Source organism: Pipistrellus kuhlii, unplaced genomic scaffold (assembly GCF_014108245.1).
Source record: "Pipistrellus kuhlii isolate mPipKuh1 unplaced genomic scaffold, mPipKuh1.p scaffold_m20_p_7, whole genome shotgun sequence".
Taxonomy (NCBI): domain Eukaryota; kingdom Metazoa; phylum Chordata; class Mammalia; order Chiroptera; family Vespertilionidae; genus Pipistrellus; species Pipistrellus kuhlii.
In genome coordinates this window covers 74827767-74847240 of record NW_023425573.1, presented here as the reverse complement: position 1 = coordinate 74847240, position 19474 = coordinate 74827767, and the positions used below count along the sequence as shown (strand labels likewise).

Genomic DNA, 19474 nt, shown 5'->3' with positions numbered 1-19474 from the left:
TCTTATCACACCCCTCTTATAACTCCTCTAATAAGACAACGAATGTCAAACTTTAGTATACCCAAAACCATAGCAGCATTTAAGTAGATCTATGCAACTCTTCCTCACTCCTCACCCACCCTTTTAAGAATCTAAAAGATGTGTGATGAAACCTGGGGAATTGATCATTTAAATCAGTATCTCATTTGATGCTAATACAGGTAGCCTGCCTAAACACACCTGAAACCCAATTAGATTAGGTCATCAATATCTGTCCAATAGTCACATTCTAAGCACTTTTGTTATTCTTTCAGCACCTGACACCTTCCTGTAACTCCTTCCTTCTACCACCTTCTACCATACAACTACACTCTTCTCTCACCACCATTCTATCTCCTTACTAGCTTCTTCACTTCCTGATAGCCCATAACCTTTAAATAATAGTTGTAGGTGTTGTCAGTTAGTTGACTCTCTTCCTACATTGACAAACTTCATAAGCAGTAATAGGTGCTTTAGCTATCACTTATATGCCATCCTAAAACCTGCCATTTTGAATTTCAAACTATTTTCAGGTAGTCAGAGGCTATAGAGTACGTAGGAAAACAAAGCAAAAAACAACCCAGCAAAGAAGCTTCAGCATCATGCATATCTAAATTCAAAATATTTGCTCTACTATTTACATGATAACATGCCCAAAGCCACACATTTTTCTGATTTTCAGCTGTGTTGTCCTTTAAAACTGGAGATAACATGTTCGTAACAAATTTTTGTTTAGATTAAATGAGGGAAATAAAAAGATTAACTGAGAAGCTCCATTCCCTTCCTAGCAGGAACTTGAACGCATCCTTGAGGACCCATGCTATAGGCCTCAGAGGTGGCAGATAAGGGACAGCTAACCTAGGGTTGGGAGATATAAGAGTTTGAGCAAATAATTAAATATACTGAGGATAATGGGAGCCAATTTCTTGATGCTGGAGAAGAGATTTATAAATATTTAAAAGTCAGTAAGAACTTATGACCTTACTGCAAAATGCCTGCCTTACTACAGGTACTAAATAAAAATTACTTGGCCTTCCCTTCCCACTCTTGAATAAAATAAAAAAAAAATCTTAAGCCAAAACCGGTTTGGCTCAATGGATAGAGCATCAGCTTGGGGACTGAAGGGTCCCAGGTTCGATTCCGGTCAAGGGCATGTACCTTGGTTGCAGGCATATCCGCAGTGGGGGGTGTGCAAGACGCAGCTGATCAATGACTCTCTCTCATTGATGTTTCTAGCTCTGTATCTCTCTCCCTTCCTCTCTGTACAAAATCAAGAAAATATATATATATTTTTAATCTTAAAATCATCATCAATTCTTTCCCTCTATCCAAATGGATTCTCAGTTCTAGAAAAACAGCCTAATAAGTTTTCAGTTTTTCACATCCAATTTTTATTTCCCTATCTCTCCATTTCCAGTTCTTACCTTCTCTCACCTGGACCACAAGAGCATCCTCACTGGTCTCTGCTCCAATTTTAACCTTATCTTTGCACCATTCTTACATTCTTACATCATTATCTAAAAATCCGAGTTATTTTTCAAAACTTAAATCTAATTTCATCGTTCTTTTATTTAAGTACTTATAATTGCTCACCGATGTAAATGTTGATTTTCTAAGAGGAAAATTAGACATGTGTGAAGGCACTAGCAATGCAGAAGCACTAAAAAAATATTCCTTTCTCTCTCTCTCTCTTTCTCTCTCTCTCTCTCATACACACACACAACAACAATGAAGTAGTAATTACCGGGGGGTGGGGAAGGAGGGACTTGACATCTTTTATGCTTGTTTTAGGATTTGGTACTGGTTTTATTTTTTATTACATAGTGGGAATGCCAGGGATGAGTAGGTATTATAAACTTTCCAATACTTAGAGCCTCTAAAACAATGCTTTTACCAATCCTTTGCCCAACCTGGCATCAAAGAAAAAAAACTTTTAGCACACTGGGACAAGCCAAGGAGCCGATTCAAGGTCAAAAGAAACCATCCTGGGGGGCTCCAATATGCCCAACCCTTTAGACCAGTGGTCGGCAAACTCCTTAGTCAACAGAGCTAAATATCAACGGTACAATGATTAAAATTTCTTTTGAGAGCCAAATTTTTTAAACTTAAACTTCTTCTAATGTCACTTCTTCAAAATAGACTCATTCAGGCCATGGTATTTTGTGGAAGAGCCACATTCAAGGGGCCAAAGAGCTGCATGTGGCTTGCGAGCCAAAGTTTGCCAACCATGGCATCTTGGTCTTAGCATCAATGGTAAATCATCATGACAGGCATCTTGCTCTTAGCATTGATGATAAATCATTCATAGCCTACCAACTAGTTGGGAAGCTCTTTCTAAAGGTCTTAATATGATCCCACTCATCACCCAAACAAGGACCCTCACAACCCTCACTTTCCCTTTCCTACTATAGTTAACACACACATACAGGCACACAGATTCACAAACAAAATCAAATACCAATACCTGTCCCATAGACAGAAACAGACATGAACAAGACAACTTGCATTTCTCCAAACACACTACGCATCCTTTTATACTTCTGACTTTTTGTACATGCTGTTTTATCCATATCAATGTCAATTCATCCTCCAAGACACTGCTCAAATGCTACTGCTGCTTCTCCCAGATCTTATTACACTTATCACTCTGAATTGTAATTGTTTGTTGACATGTGTTACCAACCTAGAATTTGAGCTCAAAGGCAAAAATCATGTTTATCACTGATCCCTATAACAGACCTTCAGATGTTTAATGAACATCCTATATAATAAAAGCCCAATATGCTAATGATATGCTAAGGCTGTTCAACCACTCACTATGATAATGCACTGACCATCAGGGATCAGACACTCTGACTAGGTTATTTTGTTGCTGGGGTCTGGCTGACTGGGACTGAACAAAATTGGAGCTCTCCCTGGATGGCCAATCTCCTGCTTCCCTCCCCAGCCCTGGTCATGCACCAGTGGGGGTTCCTTGGCCTGGCTTGACCCCTCTTGCAATCCAGGCTGAGTGCATGAATTTCGTGCATCAGGCCTCTAGTCCTATCTAATAAATATGATATGCAAATTGACTGTACCTCCTCTACACCTACAAGCCATGCCCACCAGCCAATCCAGAGAGAGTATGCAAATTAACCCAACCACGCTAGCTGCAGCCACAGAGAAAGCAAGAGGCTTGGGTTGGCCTGGTAATGGAGGAAGCCAAGCTTTCCCCCTGACTGGCCCAAGCCTCCACTCAAGGATACAAAGTTTCAATGATAGAAGATAAATAAATCCCAACAAAAATGGCAGCAGCCAGGGAACTGGAGAGAGCAGGAGGCTTTAGTTGCCCCTGGCAATGGAGTAAGCCAAGCTTCTGCAGCCATGGCCTGCCTTGGCCTCTGCTCAAGACACAAAGTCCCAATTATAGAAGATAAATAAATCCCAACAAAAATGGCTGCAGCCACAGAGCGAGCAGGAGGCTTGGCTCCACTCAAGGCTACAAAGTTTCAATTATAGAAGATAGATAAATCCCAGATACCAGGGCCTCCGCTTGGGTGTGGCCAGCCTGCAAACCACCACAGGCCCCTCACCAAGGCCACCCCACATTCCAAAGGAACCCCCACCCTGATCTAGGACACCTTTCAGGGCAAACCAGCCAGCCCCCACCCATGCACCAGGCCTCTATCCTAACAAAATAATATACAAATGGACCATCACTCCAACACACAATATGGTTGCCCCCAGGTGATCAAAAATGACTGCTTCCATGTGGACACAAGATGGCCACCTCAAGATGGCCAGCAGGGGAAGGCAGCTGGGAGGGGACCAGGTCTATAAGAGAGGACAGTTGTGGCTGATCAGGCCAGCAGGGAGAACAGTTGGGAGGGACCCGGCCTGCAAGGGAGGGCAGTTAGTGGTGACCAGGCCAGCAGAGGAAAGTAGTTTGAGGGGACTGGGCCTGCAGGGAAGGACAGTTGTGGGGGACCCAGGCCTGCAGGGGAGGGCAGTTAGGGGCAAACAGGCTGTCAGGGGAGCAGTAGGCATCAATCAGGCTATCAGGGGAGTGGTTATGGGGTGATCAGGCTGTCAAGCAGCAGCGGTTAGGGGCAATCAGGAAGTCAGGCAGATGAGCAGTTGGGAGCCAGCAGTCCTGGATTGTGAGAGGGATGTCCCAGGTTGGAGAGGGTGCAGGCTGGGCTGAGGGACACCCTCGCGCCCCCCACTCCCCACGAATTTTGTGTGCCAGACCTTTAGTTATATAAATGTTCATTACATAATTCACCAATAAGCCAAATATTTTTTTTCTTTTTTCTTTTTTAATCCTCACCCAAAGACATCCTTTTTTTAAAAAAAAAATATATATATATTTTTAATATTTTTTATTGATTTTTTTACAGAGGGGAAGAGAGAGGGATAGAGTTAGAAATATCGATGAGAGAGAATCATCAATCAGCTGCCTCTTGCACACCCCCTACTGGGAATGTGCCCGCAATCAAGGTACATGCCCTTGACCGGAATCGAACCCGGGACCTTTCAGTCTGCAGGCCAATGCTCTATCACTGAGCCAAACCGGTTTCGGCAGGACATGCTTTTTTACTGATTTTACAGAGAGAGGAAGGAAAAGGGAGAGAGAGAGAAAAAAACAAAAAACATCAATTTGAGAGTAAAACATCCATTGGTTGCCTCTCTCATGTACCTAGACTGGGGAATCCAACCTGGAACTTGGATATGTGCCCTGACCAGAAATCAAACTCGTGACTTTTCTGTGACAAGACGGGACGATACTCCAAACAACTGAGCCAACAGGAAAGGGCAACCAATTTTTAAAAATACATTACAAATTAAAACAATGAAGTTCAATTTGACAACCAAATTAGCATTAGGATTTTTTCCAAAGCAAGAACACCATTGTTTTTTAAAAGAAAGATTTGGCATAAAAATATTCTTACCATTGGACCCTTTTCCCAGTCCTAGGGTTTTAGACTGAGGAAACAAACAAACACAAACATATTCAATGCAGATATAACATTGGAAGCTTTAGAAATAACCAAAATGTTTAACAAAAGGTAAATGACTAAATCATCTGACCAATAAATCATGTGAAATGTATAAGCAACTGTTTAAGTTATAACAATGGGGAAAGAAAAATGGTATCAACTACCATTTATTGATCATCTCTTTTATTTAAAAAATAGTGCCAGATGTTTTATATTGATACATAGTACCCTAATCCTCACAACAACTCAAGGCCAACTATTATCCTAATTTCATAGTTAAGGAAGTCTGCTCAGAGGTTATATAATTTGCCCAAGGTTTCTGAGACCACATTCCAACCCAGACCTATCTAACTCCAAAGTGTGTCAGCTTTTCCCTACATTACAATGCTCCTGCTATACAATATTTACAGTACATCAAACTCAAATTATATTTCTACCACACAACTTTATTTTAAAAAATATGAACAACTGCCTGAAAGGAAACAAAAACATCTATTAGAGTGGTGATTAAGGATGAATGTTGTTACAGTAATTATCTTTTTTTTTTAATTAGCAAATCTTTAAAGCATAATTGATAGACTAAACTTACAAAGCAATACAAAAGAAACAATCCCATTTAATTTTTTTTTACATTTTCATTAAAGTCAGAGTAGGTAAAATAAAAACTTAAGGAGGATGTACTCAATTGAAATATGTATTGTAAATAATCACATATTAACTCCAAGATGCTTATTACCAGGATTCAAAATCTAGTCATTATGACTAGATTAAGCAGCATTTTTTCAGGGGGAAAAAAGGTGAATTTTAAGGAATACTTGAAGAGAAGACATGGATTTGAGACAGGAATGTTTAAATCGAGAAATCAAGGGCAAAGAAAAAAGCAAGTTTTCTTTTTAAGCAAGAATGAGAAACGGGGTGAGAGGAAGTTGGTGGAAAGTCTTCAAGGCCAAGCAGATAAGTTTGGGATTAATTTAATAGGCAACAGAGAACCATATTCTTAAATGGGAAGGTGGCATGGTGAAATATGGTCTTTAAATATCCAAACTTTGTTCCAAGGTACTGCCTTTGGTTACACAGTGTTTCACCAAACAACTGGGGGTGGACAGGAATAATCCATTATCTTTTATGTGTGCTTTACACATACTCTGATCAAAAAGAGAAACTGACCAAACAATAAAAATCTATAATAAAAGGGCAATATGCTAATTATGCCGGATGTCCGTGCAGTCAACCCTCCGGAAGCCAGGGCTGCGAGGGAAGCCCTGGTCCCAGGTGCCTGCCAGTGCCCGGAGGGAAGCCTAAGTCCAGGGTGCCCGAGGGAAGCTGGTGCAAGCAGTTGGGGGAAGGCTTACTCTTGCACGAATTTCATGTATCGGGCCTCTAGTCTTCATATAATGGGTGAGTATATTAGGGAAGGCCTTTCAGATATAATTGTGAATATTAAATGCCACTGCACATTTTAATAAGAATCCTGCAAGTTTGGAGCAAGAAGGATGCTGGAGGTAACCTTTTAGTGACCACCTCTTCATTTTCAAAATGAATTAAATTGATGCTCAACAACTAAATAACTTGCCTAATGTCATGTACAGCTAGTAGAATTTTCAATATTAAAACTCAGATTTTCTAGGCAGTAAGATATAAAGCTGTGCTGTCCAATATTATAGCTACTAGCAATATCTGGTTATTTAAATTTAAACTGATTAAAATTAAATACAATTTTTTAAAATTTATAATTGATTTTTAGAGAGAGACTAAGGGGGGAGGAGAGACACTGATTTTTTGTTCCACTCATTTATGCATTCACTGGTTGACTCTTGTATGTGCCCTGATCAGGATCGCAAACCTTGGTGTATCAGACATCACTCTAACCAACTGAGCTGCCCTGCCAGGGCCAAAATTAAATACAATTTTGAATTCAGTTCCTCAGACACGATAGTTACATTTTTGAGCACTCCATGCTGCACATGGTTACCACATCTGACAGTGCAGAAAAAAGAATAATATCATTTAGTTTAATGCTGTTATGTTGATGAGATGCCTTAAGAACTTAACACTTTTTTTCTATCCGCTCGCCATGGTAAAATTGGTTTCATTATACGTCATTTTCCTTAAAGTCACAGAAGCAATCCATGACTTTAAGTGAGGACTTAGACTTACTGCACTTCCATCACTGTAGAAGGTTTACCTGGACACCAAGATCTAAAGAATAAGCTTCAGAGTCAGACAGACCTAATTTGAATTCTACTTACTAGCAGTGTGATCCTAGACAAATTAATTTCTCCTTGCCCTCATTTGGGGAGGAAAAGGGAAAAGCAGGAGATTATTAATACCTACCTCACAAAGTGAACTTGAAGATTACGTGGGATAACATGAAAAGACCCTTTACACTGTCTGGCACATAAAAGACAATAAACACTTCCCTTCTGGGTCCTTTTTCCCCCTGCTCCTCAATATTACCTCCTTGTTAAAAGATACAAACACAATAACTCACCCAAGTTACTATCTTCCTTCCCCTCAAAATAATCCACAGTACCTAATTTTCTTCTGCTCCTGCCAATTTCTTCAAATACTTGCACCTCTCTTCCAGTGTTTCTATTTAGGAATAATGGAATGAAGAATGAATGTAGAGGGAAATGCCTCTAATAAAGTGCAAGAGAATGGAATAAACTGACCCTCTGTTTTCCATCCTATTTTAAATATGACTATACTGACTGATCAAAGTAAAATATATTATACTGTTCATAAATAATGTAATTCTACACCAATAAAGTCGATTCCACCATCTGTACTAATAACTGGATATTAAATGAAGAAACAACACTTTCCCCCTACTTTGCAGGGGGAAAAAAGGATCTCCAGAATGCTAAACCAGTTCACAGCTTAATCTGGTGAACTGACAAATTTAACAAAACTAGACTACAGCATATAAAAAAGTTCACAACATGCATGTTATTATTAACCCAGAAAAACAACAAAATTCAACTCAGTTTATAACCAGTGAATTTCTGCCAATTCTATATTTTATTTATAATGAACAATTCATTTTAGCTATATAGTCACATAATTTGCCGTTTCTAATGAGATTACCAATATTACATTCCTAATAACATAAAGAATTAAAGCAGAACTTTTAAACATAAGTCTTTAAACTTCCACTAAACAAAACTTCTACATATTTTTAAAAACTTTCTTGTTATTTAAAACTGACCATATTAACTTTCAGAGGGGAATAACAAAAGTCCTCTCAACAACAGTCAATAACAGCGTCTCCTTGAAATTATCTGGTAGTCTCTTATTTTGCTTCTTAAAGATTACTAAAAAACCACTCAGCCCCCTTGTAGAATTTAGAATAAGTCATAAATAGGAAGTAGATAACACTCACATTGTACTGTCCTTTACAACTAAATTATGTTTAGTAGACAAAACTAAAAGATGTTTAATATACAAATCAGAGTTTAATAATCCATGGGGGTTCACATGTATTTAAGAAAATTATTTAGGTTTTTATTACTATCCCACATAAAGTATTTTATACATTAAGAAAAAAAGGCTTCTATGCCTTAACTTATACAACCTAATTGTGTGGGAGTGTATCGATTTTTTTTAAAGTCCTTCAATAATAATGAAATGTACATTGGTCACAGTAGAATAGTTCAAATGAATTTTCCTGAGGCTGCATTCTGAATACATCTGACCCAGAAAGTATTTTTAGCAAGTGGTGTTCAATCAATGCTGGTTTTATGCCTAGCCTAAATTAGAAATTGGATGTCACAAATTTAAAGTAACAAAGTTGCTAGGAACATTTGAAGATATTCAATTAGAACACAAGAAAAAGTCTGAAACAATTCAATACCCACAAGCTAAGCAGGTTAGAAAATATGCAATAAGAAAGGCATATTCTCATTCATTACTGCTTTTGAGGAACCTGTGACTTTTCTACCTTAATAAACTTTAAACTGCTCACTTAATATTAAAAACTACAAAATTGTGGCTCTTTGTGTTTTCAAAATCTTTTGCCAAATGTTTAAAATAGATGAGCTAAGCAACAAATATTCCCATGTACAAAAAAAAAGACAAAAAAACACACAAGTTTCTCTTCTTATAAACCACCAAGATCATATTATGGAACCATGCATATGTTTCAGTGCAAAAAACGGTAACTAAGATATGTGTGCCATTAAAAAAATAATAAAAAGTTTTTGTGGTAATTGGAGCACAAATTTATTCTGACCAAATATGGTGGGGTCCACAAAATGATTGCACTCTTTTATTATGAGTTAGTAAAGACATTCTGTACAAATACACAAACATTTGCTCACAAAGTCTTTTATTTATTTATTATTTATAGGTTGAATTTATATTCATCAAATTCATATGTAACTGATATACCTTTCTCTCTTCCATTAAGCACACTTTGGGCTCTTAATAATTATTTATTTTAAGGTTGTCTCTTCCCCGCTTAAAAAAAAAAAAGAATAATTAATTTTTTCTCAGGCTCCTTAAGAATCCAAAATCAGGATTAAAAAAAAAAAAAAGAGGCCACTCTTTTTTTCTACTTAAATCGTCTTTTACGAGAATACATTGGTTTTCTGCCTCTCCCCCCCACCCCCATATGTTTTAAACAGTATTGTTTTAACTGGGTCTAAAATCTGGTCACATAAATCTATTAGTATTCAAATTTATTGATTCGAAAAGCAGTTGGCACAGTGTGTATCTCCTAGAACAAGGAAGGGCTTGAAAAGCCTACGGATCCTCCTGGTACAATAGTGGTGTCCCTAAATAATGCAACCCCCAAAAGTCTCCCATTCCTAAGTTTCTCAGCAACATGCAAGCATAGGTCTGTCCAACTGCAAGCCGGTCCAGTTTAAGGAGCCGCTGGGAAATGCATCCGTACGTATCTTTAGCTACACCTCAACTTTTTTTTTGCCCCAACCACAGATTCTTAAATACAAGTATATGCCGGTAGAATCCTGAAACGGACAAACTTCAACCCTGGGAGTCCGTCTATGCAGCATGCAAGCAGCGCTCATATGATCCAATAATAAAATAAAATTTTTTTAAAAAAGGAATCCTATCAGCTCTGGAAAACTCAGATTCTAACACCTTAGAATTCGGTCCGGTGGAACACTCCATCCCCACGTCCATCCCGCCCTGCTCCGCTCACCTAGAACACACTCCAACTCCTACCCCCGGAGCGCCGGAGCAGAGGTCCCGGGAAAGGGGGGGCCGGGGAGCATCCTTTTCTCCTCCCCTTTAACTCAGCCTTGCACCTCGGGGTGGCCCTACCTGGCTCGTTCCCCAAAAGCCACACTCGCCCCAGGTAACAGCCGCGCGGGGCCGCGGCCGGCGGAGACCCGGGAGCCTCTTACCTCCGTGTCACTGCCGCGTCCTCTCGGCCGGAGAAGAAAAGCCCGCGGCCCGGGCGGCGCGCGGGGGTCCCCTCAGCGCCCCCCGAGCACCCGCCGCCGCAGCGGCCGCGCCGGGGCGGGGAGCGGCCGGCTGCGCCTCATGCTGCGGGGCTGCCGCGCGGGCTGGCACCGAGGACCGGAGCGCGCCCACCTCCCGGCGGGGATGACCTAATCCACACCCCCAACAGTGCCGAGGGGGAGGGGAGCCGGGCCCCAACCTCCGCCCCGCCGCCACAGCCAAGTTCCTCCCCGCTCGGCTCAGGCTCGAGGTCCGCCCCGGGGACCCAGGAGTCCGGGGAGAACAATGGGGGGGCCGTGAGGAGCGGGAAAGCGCGCGGCGCGGCGGGATCCAGCGGGGACTCTGGGACCGCGCTGGTGTGCGCGAATGCGAGAGGCGCTCGCTCCCCCGCCTCCCGCGCCTCCTCCCTCTTTCCTCCTCCCCCTCCCGGGTCTCCGCCTCCTCCCTCAAGCACACTGCGTCTCCCAGGCCACAGCATAGCAACCGAACATGGCGGCTGCGCAGACGCCGCCAGTCAGCGGCCCGGAGCCGCGGCGGCAGCGGCACCGCGCGATCTCGCGAGAGGTGAGGCCAAACCCCCTTCCCGCTAGCGCGGGAGGGAGAGGCGGCACCAGCCGGAGCGCCGGGGGACACGCAGGTGCGAAGGAGGCCGGACCTGTGGAGTCCCGACCGGGAATGAGAGGAGGGGGCGGGGTACCGTGGCTCCGCCCCTTGGCCCCGCAGCGATTGGTTATTAGAAGATCGACACCTCCCCCCCCTGCTGTGCCTACTGACCCCCGCACCGGACGCGGGGGGCCAGAAACCAAGTTTTAAATAAGGGGAGAATCAGACCTTTTGGCCCAGGGCCTCCCAACTTAAGTGCTAACAGAGGATATAGGTTTAGGATGCAGTTTAGAATCATTTCCTATCCTAAATATGGTCTCTAAAACAAAGAATAAACGTTCATCTGTGAAACACGTTTGGGTGCCTTCTGTGTGCCAGAATCGTGTGCTTTTAAAGAATGAATTAACTCTCATAACACAGACGAATTTGGTGTTATCTCTCCAGGGCTTTTTCCCCCAGGTGCATTCGAATATTATATTGGAAATACAAACATTGGTGATAAGACAGATGCAGATACCTACGGACTGAGTGGTGTCAGCTGAAATGCTGGGAGGAGAGATTTGGGAGCCTTCACACTTCCTTTGCCTTTTTTTTTTTTTTTTTTTTTTTTTTTTTTTTTTTTTTTTTTGTCAGTGCACTTGTCGCTAGCCTGGCGCCGTTTGCTCTCCTTGCTCTTAGCTTCAGCTCCTCACCAGAGCTAACCTTCCTATAAGCATTCTTTCAACATGCTCCCTCAAAGTCAACACAATGCCTGTTTACTAATCAGCTATGGTTTTCACAAGATAAAATCTTGCAAATTCATACAAATCTGTGAAAGTCAGCGATTACTATTGACCCTCTTCTCCCTCGAACCTCCCTTCAGTTTTTCCATTTTAAAAAGACAACTTGTCTGCATATTTTTCCTGCTTTATCTTTTCTATTCACTTTCCTTCCCAGAGCTTATTCCAGCCTGTGCTCATTCATTCTTCCTTAAATATGCTTTTCTCGCTCTAGCTCTCCTTTGTTCATACTATTCCTTTGTTCATACTATTCCCTTCACTAAAATGCTTAAATGCTTTTCACTTCATCTCCTCCACCTATCAACATTAAATCATCAGGTTACCTGGGACTTCCAGCAGAAGTAAAAAGTAATTTCTTCCTCCTTTCACATTGATAGTCGTGGGTTTATACCTCCCTTTTTCTTATGATGCACATATTACTAAATGACACTTATCTCCGTGTGAGTTATCTCCATTACTACATACTAGTAGTAGATACATGAGGGCAAGGACCTTTCTTAGTTATCTTTCTATCCCCTATATTGCTGATGACACTGCCAGCTGCCAAAAATGCTTGCTGAAATAATGAAATGCTGAAATCTCTAATTGGTGGAATTTCAGGAGGGTACCTGGGATAGAGCAGACTCTTCCTGAGCTTCAATCTATGTCTCTGGGTGATCCTGGTCTGGTCTAGTTATGTCCTTGTTGATGCCTTGTAGAGCCTTGTAGCTAGACCCCCAACTAATCTGCCTGTCTCCAGACCTTCCCTCTCCAGCCCAGTCGTCCCTCCCCCATCCATAAATCACTATGATCTTTTATACAAATGAAAAACTGAATTGTAATATAAATAGAGCTGTAGACTCAACAACCTTTGTTTTGGGACACTCCACAGGGTGCACCCTTTGGATAAATAAATGTGATTCTCATATCCGTTTCCTATTCTTTAGGAAAACTGTGATCAACTTTTAAAACTTGCTATATAATTCACATATAAAAATTCACCCATTTCAAGTGTACAACTCAATGCTTTATAGTATATTTACAAAGTTGTTCAGCCATCATCACTATCTATTTCCAGAACATTTTCATCAGGAAAATGAGATCTATACCTATGAGCCGTCATTCTCCATCCCCACTGCCCCCTAGCTCCTGTCAACCACTAATTTACCTTTTGTCTCCATGGACTTGCCTACTCTGGACATTTTATACACTGATGAATGGATCATATATATTGCAAATCATCTATGTAAATTTTGCTCTTGTTTTAAATTATAATTTTAAAAATTAATGTATGCCTATTCTGGATCATTTTGATGACCACCTTATAATTAGTCAAATATTGCCACTTGATTTTGTATTTGGCACCAAAACTATAACTTGAATTTCCTTGAGCTAATGAGAAAAGAATATTCTTATGGAGATGAGAGTGTTCTGGCTAAGTGAAGGTCAAGTGTCCTCATGGCACATGGTACAAAAGTTTTACAGAAATTCAAATAGAGAAGAATATTGGGATAATTAAATTGACTATAAGCATTCTTTTAAAAGCCTGTACAATAGCAGTGAGTTCCATGTTTTCATTTCAAAGGATGAATTAATTTCAGCAAAACATCATCAACTACATTACATAATAATATTCATTGAATTTTTTATTTGCAATATTTTTTGTTTTATAGAGTTAGAATTGCTGTGAAAATAAGGACTTTATACATAGTCTTATGTTTATACTTAATTAAGAAACATAATTTAAATAATTTAATTTCACATTCAAGAGTGAGCAAGACTTTTTTTTTTTAAGTGGCCTCAAACACTACTAGATATTGGCAAACACTGCTATTGACTGAATTTTTCCCCCTTGTCTGCAGCCTGCCTTTGGCTGTGGTTTGGAAGAATAAGAGCAAGGTTGTGTCCACACTTGCAGGATGCTGGCAGGGAAAGACTGGTGTTTCTACACTGTGTGGTTGACATTAGGACCTCTCCTAACCCTGGGTAGCTACAGCCAAGAGGGAATAGACATTTGTTTTAGCCTCTGAAGCCTATGCAGGCTTCCTGGGCCTTGGCAGTGAATTCTGGCAGCAGAGACAGAGCCGTGACCAGGCACAGTGGCTGACTGACCAACCCTGTTCCCCTGGCCCCCACCCCTGTCAGCAACTTGGGAGGACCCTTTGAAAGAATTGAGTAACCCTTGGGTTACTGGGGAGAAGTCCCCCAAGAGAAAGCTGGACTCATCTTGCTAGAGTTTAGAGTGTTGCGAATTTTAACATTAAAAAACACATGACTTAGTGACTTGAATTTTTTGCCTAAACTGGTGACGTGGTACATACTGTAAAAGGTACACAGCCTATCGAACACCACTCTAACACATGACTTTAATTACATATCCATCTGCCTTAGTTGCACAATTAAGGAGGAAATTTACCTTTTTACCTGTCTGGAATCTTCAGGCATGACTTAAAGCAAAGGAAAACAAACAAATTTAAACAGTTTATACGTTTAAATAGGTGTCTTACATTTTCCCAATCAGTTTAGAACTCTGTGGCTTGGGCTTCCTCTAATCATAGAGCCAATTTATATATACTTATATATGTATTTACACACACACACACACACACACACACACACACACACACATATGTGCCACACCACCAGCCAATCAGGAGTGATATGCAAATTATCCCAACAAAGATGGTGGTTAATTTGCATACACAGGCAATGAGTGATGGGAGCAGGATACTTGCATCATCACCATGGCAGAGACACACAGGCTTCTGCCCCAACCCAGGTCTCTCAGGGCCTCTGGGCAGCATGGAAAGGTGGGGCTGGAGCAGAAAGGGGCTGGGCCTGAGCGGAAAGGTGGTGCTTGCAGCCAGGGAAAGGAAAGCCCATTCTAGCATGAATCTTAGAAGCCTAATGCACAAAGATTCATGTTAGAACGGGTATTTATATTTATTATATATATATATATATATATATATATATATATATATATATATATATATATATATAAATTATTAGCTAGCATATATCTTCTGGTGCAGTTGGCCCAGATTTGCTTACTCTGTCAACATAGCCCCTCTCTCTTCTTGCCCTCTTCATTTGCTAGCAATTCTTTCCTTCCTCCCTCCCTTCCTTCTTTCCTTCCTTCCTTCCTATAGCAGCAGAAGACCCAAGTTAGAAATCCCTGGAATCAAGAACTATATAGAAAAATGCAAAAATTTTAAAATAAAAAACTTCTTATTCTCAGTTTCACTCCCCAAAAGGTAAGTACTATTAGCAACTTCTTATATATATTTCCAGACTGTTTTTTCTATGTAAATGTACTTTTTCACTATATACAAGGGATTATACCACTATACTATATTTCACTTACAAATCTCCTTTACAGAGCACATATATGTCATACTTTCTAAGGCATAATATATTTAATCTTCTATAATAAATGAGCATGTAGGCAGTTTCCAGTTCTTTGCTATTACATGCAATGCCTGTAAAGAACATTTCATCATAAAGCTTTGTACATATAACTAAGAATGTATCTAAGATAAATTCCTGTACAGGCAGTTGCTGGGTTGAAGTATGTGGGCAAGTTTAATTTTGCCAAATCAACTACCATTGTTTAAGTTACTATCATCCACTTCTTCCTTATCATTTCTGGGTTTTATATCTTTCTCAATAAAAACAAAACTGTATTTTCTTCTAGTATTTTTAGATGATCTTTTAAATACTTAATCTTGACCCATCTGAAAATAATTCTGGTGTAAGGAGATAGAGATCCAGCTTTATTACTTTTATTATTAACTATCCAGTTGTCCATTATCAAATAATTCATCACACACACACACACATACACACACACACACACACACACACACACACACACGGGCTTGCTAAATTGCCTTTATCAGATATTAAATTCTAAATTTTGATTTAGGAATTTCTTAGTTTAATCTGTAGAACTCTCTACTGTATATCTGCATTTGTTTCCTAATGCTGCACATTACCACAACTGCAGTGGCTTAAAGCAGCACAAATTTATCCTATTACAGTTCTGGAAGTAAGATAGTAAGTCTCTCCAGCTGCTAGAGGCCACCTGCAATACTTGGTTCATGGTCCCTCCTCTGTCTTCAAATCCAGTAGCCTAGAAAGTTCAAATTTCTGTTTTATCACCTTCTCTGTCTCCCATACCCTCTTGCCTTCCTCTTATAATACCCTTGTGATTACAATGGACCCATCCACAGAATTCGTCATAGTCTCCCCATTTCAAGATCCTTAATTTAATCACATCTACAAAGTCTGTTTTGCCAGGCAAGCTAACACAGTCACATAATCACCCTGTGGGCGAGGGTGTGTACATTTTTGGAGGCCATTATTCTGTTTGCCACAGCCTCTAATACCAAGCTTTTTAGCTATTAGAGTTTCTAATAAGCTTCAGTATCTGAAGGAGTCAATTTCTCCTCATAACTTCTTTTTCCAAGATGAGCATGTTTTTAATTATATGAACTTAAAATGTGAGCCCATGATTGTGACTGAAATGTTAAATTATATAAACAGTGTATATGGTGTGCCTAGTGTGGGATCGATATAGTATCTAAAAAAATTATCTGCAGGTATGTGTCTATAATCTGTCTATATAAATACATTCTTAGAACACTGATTATCCACCAACAAGGCACTGAACCTGTACCTAAGTCTTAATTTAAATATTTTTACAAATTACTTATAAAATAAAACATGTTACTGCCCACTGATTATTTGCTAGATACCAGGAATACTTACAAGAAGTAACCCTTGCCCTCAAGGCAAGTATTTTTCATTCTTAGATTGTGACTTATTAGTGGGTTATAATGTCAATTTGATGGATCATTACTAGTTTTTTGAAAAAAAGAAATGAACTAGATTGAAAGATATCAGAATATATCACACAAAATGAAGATTAAGTTGGTACTGGGAAACTTTAACTTTTGGCATATGTTTGTGTGTATGTGGGTTGTGATATAAAGTGTCTTTGAGAGCTTATGGCCTGAGGGAGAATTAACTCTATATAATAAAAGCCTAATAGGCAAATAAACAGAATGGCAGAAAAGTGGGCAACAGTCGTCAGGCCAGCCAAAGCAGGTGCAGTGGGCAGAAGGAGGGATTGGCTACCAGCAGCAGCTGCCGGGCAATGGGAGGCAGTCACCTCCCAGAGAGGGAGGCTTAGACCCACGCCTTGCACCATCGGTCAGATATCCCCCGAGAGCTCCCAGACTGCGAGAGAGTGCAGGCCAGGCTGAGGGACTTCCCCACCCCCTGAGTGCATGAATTTTCATGCACCAGGCCTCTAGTAAGTATATAAATAATACAAATTAATATGAGAAGTGCTTTCACCAATTAACCTGTAAACTCCATGAGTGCAGGAGCCATGATTGTTTCACTTACCATTATTTCATCACAGCTTAATCTAATTTCTGTTATGTAATCAGCCCTTACTGAGGTAATATGCAAATTAACCCTCACACCCTCACAAGATGGCTACCTATGACCAGGCCCACAGGGGGTTTAGTGAGGGACGACCAAACAACTGAATAACAGGCTGTGTGGGGCGACCAGGCCAGCAAGAGGCCTGTGAGGGGCAACCAGGCTGGCTGGGGAGGCAGTAAGAGACAACCAGGCCAGCAGTGGGACAGTTAGGCTTGACCAGGCCAGCGTCGGGGGCCATGGGGTGGCACAGTTGGGGTGACCAGGCAGGCAGAGGGAGGCAGGTGGGAATGACCAGGGCAGCAGTGGGGCAGTTAGAAGTGACCAGACAGGCAGGCAGGCAGGCAGGTGAGCCATTAGAAGCCAGTGGTCCAGGATTGTGAGAGGAATGTCCGACTGCTGGTCTCAGTGAATTTTGTGCACTGAGCCTCTAGTTCTCAAATAAATGGGTGAACAGGGTGGGCCTAAGGGAAAGCACTAGAGGGAGATCAAGTGACTAGCACCTATTGTATGTTAGGTTTTGTATGGCTTCATTAGAAGTCAGGTGCTTCAGGTGTGTAATAATCCCTCCTGTTGGCTGGCTGACATGTTTTAGTTTTTCATTCAATCTGTGGTCATTGATTGATACCACCCACATGAAGTTCTCTCCTGTGTGTCCTCTTTAGAAACATCATGGAGTTTTTAATAAATACCGAAGACTTCTCTACACCCTGATCTGACCTTCATTCTCATTGAATTGGTCAGAGTGGAGCCCAAGCTTCTCTCTACAGATATGGATAGAGATACTTTTTCATCTCCCAAGGTGAATCTTCCTTGCAGAGAGCTGAGACCCACTGCACACATTTGGGCAGGCCCCGAACGTAATGCAGCTCCACCGTTACTGCTAATATAAGTAATGTTTGTAAAGTTCTTACCTACTAAACAATTTAGGACAGTCAAAAAAAAAAAAAAAAAAAAAAAAGAGGTAAGCACTTAGCCCAGCACTGGGCACATAGTGCCATCAAATAATGGTAGCACTCCCTCAGGCGGATGGACAGTCACCCAGTGCAGGCTGATAGGAGAGGAGATTGGGGTTTTTTTTGTTTGTTTGTTTTAATATATTTTATTGATTTTTTACAGAGAGGAAGAGAGAGGAATAGAGAGTTAGAAACATTGATGAGAGAGAATCATCGATCAGCTGCCTCTTGCACACCCCCTACTGGGGATGTGCTTGCAACCAAGTTACATGCCCTTGACCGGAATTGAACCCGGGAACTTTCAGTCTACAGGCCTATCCACTGAGCCAAACCAGTTTCAGCGAGAATAGATCGTTTTAAGGCTCCGTGACTGCAAGTGACTGGGACCAGGAAGAGTTACCTCATGAGGCGCACTCTCTTCAACTGACGACAGTTTTCTTATAAAATTTGATCTTTTTTTTTTTTTTTTTTTTTTTTTTTTTTTTTTTTTTTAGTGCTTTAAGATATTCTTGATTTAGTCATGGTAGAAAGTTGAGAATTTTTCCATGGTTGTACCTTGTTACTGTTTAGTCTTGCAACATTTGTAATTATCATATATGTCAGAGTCTTTCCATATATGAATATTTTGTGTGCTTAGGGAATAAGGAGATAGGGAAGAAAGGATTTTACAGAATCACAGATCGAGTCTTAATGGGAAAAGAGTAGGAGAAACAGCCACCAAAGAGAAGAGAACTGGAACTGTATCTCCATCTGGCTTGTGGAGAAGAAGGAGCACATAACATTAGAGCGTGATAACTGTAGGGCATGTCTTTTTTCTGTTTTTACAACATATCAGGATCTACACATGTAGATTAGCATAGTCTTCCAACTTAATGATTTGGGGAAGCTATCTGCTTTTCCAACTATGTATTTGATTTCTCAAATACTGTCAACTCCACCTCATTTCATCTCTACCACCCAGGTTCTTGTCTGGGAAGATGCTATTCCTTTTAATTACTCTGCCAACCCAGCCCTAGCCTGAACCCTGGTTGAAGCAGGAGGTAAAACCAGGACCTTTAATCCCACCAGCAGGAGTGAGCAGTTGGCCTAGTCAAGTGCCTTCTCTCGCCTGGCACTATGCCAGGATCTGGGTTTGCAAGGTTAATACATCACAGCCCTGCCCCTGAGGACTTGCGGGCTAGTGGAGAAGGCGTTGGTCAAAAAACCTGTAACCTGTTCTCCCTCTCTCTGTAAGGAGTAAAATGTCCACGTGTTTGTGGAGCTGAGAGCAAGTACTGGG

The 19474-nt window shown here is 40.9% G+C and overlaps 1 protein-coding gene and 1 long non-coding RNA gene across 11 annotated transcripts in view; one reads left to right on the top strand and one right to left on the bottom strand.

Moving 5' to 3' along the window:
- PTPN4 (protein tyrosine phosphatase non-receptor type 4) overlaps positions 1-10466 on the bottom strand; it is a 180504-nt gene extending 170038 nt beyond the window's left edge. For 5 of the 10 annotated variants that reach the window (XM_045575725.1, XM_045575726.1, XM_045575727.1 and 2 more), the window contains exons 1-2: positions 10367-10419; positions 7489-7589 (exon numbers count right to left, since the gene is read on the bottom strand). The gene's annotated coding sequence lies outside the window, so the exon portion shown is untranslated. Of the gene's footprint in view, positions 1-7488; positions 7590-10366 lie in introns of those variants that run through there. The other 5 variants (XM_036421185.2, XM_036421183.2, XM_036421186.2 and 2 more) reach the window with 5 other exon arrangements.
- Positions 10467-14934: 4468 nt separating this feature from the next.
- Positions 14935-18169, top strand: LOC123651629. Its single transcript, XR_006740473.1, has 2 exons — positions 14935-15042; positions 18042-18169. It is a non-coding gene; the product is annotated as an uncharacterized LOC123651629 (long non-coding RNA).
- The last annotated feature ends 1305 nt before the right edge of the window (positions 18170-19474 follow it).